Here is a 2,983-nt window from a genome sequence, read left to right on the forward strand (position 1 = left end):
GAAGAGAACAAGGCACAGAGTTTCAGAGTGACTAAGGTATAGAAATTCAGAGGAAAAGCAGAGGCAGAGGAGTGATTAACAGAAAAAAAAAAAAAAAGGCAGCAAAAGATTTGACAAAGAGGCAAGGGGAACAGGAATGGAGATAGGAATGAAATAAGAAAGCTGCACATCCAGGGAGAGATATGGGGAGAAATGCAGTGCTTAGTAGATGGCGATAAGCAGAGTTCTGCTTTGAAAAAAGAAATCAAAGGGTAAAAAAGGAAAAAAATAGAGAACATATGGGGAAATAACTAGAAAGCAGCTGAAAGGGTTGCACCTGGAAGGAAGAAAAAATGAAGTAACATTTATTCATAACAATGTTTGAGAGAGGGAAGAAAGATTTTCTTCCTCTTCAAGATTCCCATCCCCTCTAAAAATACAGTCACTAAGATGCCGCCATCTTTGTGGTATTCACTGCTCCAATCCCATTTCCCCCTTCTCTGACATTTACTTTCATTCAAGTCAGCTGCCAGTCACTCTTACTAGAAACTTCCCAAATCATACTTCAAGAGTTTGTAAAAGGCAACGTTCTTGGCAAGGGGGTCTTAGAGGTTGGCTTTTTCTTTCAGTCATGTAGCATCAGGTTATCCCTGACAGCCTCACAGCAGCAGGCAAGATGAAACTTAGCTCTCAGGTTGGAGCTAAGGGCTCAGATTACTTCCTCATGTGACCTAGTTGGCTTTGCTTTCTTCTGTGGCAGCAAACTGAATCTCTATCCCCAGCCAGCTGTCACAAAGCTGCCAATGGTCAAAGGATGTCCAGGCTCTTAATATAGCCTGAGGAGCCATGCAAGGGACAACTTAGCCCAGAGAGGGCCAGGATTAGAACCTCGTGTCCTACCTCAACGCACTTTCACTACAGAGACCAGATATGGGCAGTGGAAACATGACTGTGTAAGATTTGGGAAAAGGGGTCTCATTTGCTAGCAGATGACTATTTGGGTAACTTTTTTTTTCTTCTTTCTTGCCTTCTATAGGACTAATAAAGTTTTCTTTTTTTTTTCTCCCTGCCCTCTCTTTCCTTTTCTCCCCGTTCTGGTTTGGAAGCTATGATATTTCATTTCTTTCAGTCATTTCTGTTGATTAAAAAAAAAAAAAAAAAAACAACTGTGGAACTTTCCAAACACATTCAAATAGAGATAATAGTATCAATTTTCCAATGTCAGCTAACAATAAATAGCCACTTTTGTTTCACCTATATACCCACCTACAATCTCACCCCTGATTATTTAGAAAAAATTCTAGATAATACATCATTTCCCTGTATATATTTTAGTATTATGTCTAAAAGATAAGAACTATTTTTTGAGACAGGGCCTTTACAGTGGCGGGATCAAAACTCACTATAACCTTGAACTCCTGGGCTCAAACGGTCCTCCTGCCTCAGCCTCCCAAAGTGTTGGAATTATAGATGCGAGTCGCTGCACCCAAACAAAAACTCTTTTTATAAAGCAAAATTATAATGTTACCATCACATCTAAAAAATTAACAATAATTCCTTAGTATCATCAAATATCTGGTCATTGTTCACATTTCCCTAACTAACTTTTTATTATATTTTTCTTTTTTTTTTTTTTTCTTTCTTGAGACAGGGTCTTGCTCTATTACCCAGGCTAGAGTGCAGTGGCATGATCATGGCTCAATACAGCCTCCATCTCCAGGGCTGAAGAGATTCTCCCATCTCAGCCTCCTGAGTAGCTGGGACTACAGGTATGCACCACCATGCGAGGCCAATTTTTGTACTTTTTGTATAGACAGGGTTTTACCGTGTTGCCCAGGCTGGTCTTGAACTCCTGAGCTCAAGTGATCCACTTGGCCTTTTAAAGTTCTGGGATTACAGGTGTGATCCACTGTGCCTGGCTTTCTTCTTCTTTTACAGTTTTTGTCTGGATCCAAATAAGGCCCATACATTGCAACTGATTGCTAAGTATTTTAACTTTCTCCCCACATCTGCACCCATTTACCATCCACCCCATCACTCTCTCTGCTTTATTTTTAAGGTTTTTTATTGAAGAAACTTGGTTTTTTGACCTACTGAGTTTCCCATAGTCTAGATTTTGCTGATCCCATCCTTATACTTTTTTTTTTTTTTTTTTTGAAGAAAATATGTTACAGTGTTCCTTGTTATTTCCTGTGAAATGGTAGTTAGAACTAAAGGCTTGATCAGATTCAACACTTTGTTGTTGTTGGCAACACAACTTCATGGGTGATATTGCACACATCTATCAGGAGGCACATGATAATGTTCAAAAGTCTCTTCTTATGACATTATCAGACATTGATAATCATTGCCTAGGGTCAGTAGTTAATTAGGGGTTATAAATGGTGATTTAAAAAATTGCTTCTTTATTATCTGAAATACTTTTGTAGACAAATGTTTCTTCATCAGTGCTGACAGGTAGATTACATGTAAGGACAAAATAAATTCTTAATTCTGTCTCTCCATTAACCCAATTTTATTTTGTTTTGTTGTTTTCATGTCAGATGGGTAACATGCTGATGTTGTAACAAGGCTGGAGTGTGGCACATCTCACACGTGCACGTGAACACCCAATTATCACACCTATGAACTACAAAAGGATCTAAACAGATTTTAAGTTAGCCAGTTGTTTCCCTAGGATCCTCCAAAGGGTGATCAATACAGTTGTATTTTTTTCTTGGTGAAGGGATCTCATGATGAACTAATGGATTTTACCATGAATTGTAAGTGAATAAATAAAATGGTATGATTTAAGCCATTAAGTTTTGGGATATCTGTTAACATGGCAATAGATGACTGCAATAGTCTTCTTCCATTTAACAAGAAAACTTTGTAGATAGAAATGCTAAAGCTGGGTGCAATGGCTCACACCTATAATCCCAGCACTTTGGGAGGCGGAGGCAGGAGAATCACCTGAGGTTAGGAGTTTGAGACCAGCCTGGCCAACGTGGTGAAATTCTGTCTC

The 2,983-nt window shown here is 38.8% G+C and overlaps 1 non-coding gene across 1 annotated transcript; it reads right to left on the bottom strand.

The window, feature by feature from the left end:
• Nucleotides 1-2,516: 2,516 nt before the first annotated feature.
• LOC112427503 (small nucleolar RNA U13) lies at nucleotides 2,517-2,620 on the bottom strand. Its single transcript, XR_003019094.1, has one exon. It is a non-coding gene; the product is annotated as a small nucleolar RNA U13 (small nucleolar RNA).
• Between the last annotated feature and the right edge of the window lie 363 nt (nucleotides 2,621-2,983).

This window comes from Macaca nemestrina, chromosome 3 (genome assembly GCF_043159975.1).
Source record: "Macaca nemestrina isolate mMacNem1 chromosome 3, mMacNem.hap1, whole genome shotgun sequence".
Classification (NCBI taxonomy): Eukaryota; Metazoa; Chordata; class Mammalia; order Primates; family Cercopithecidae; genus Macaca; species Macaca nemestrina.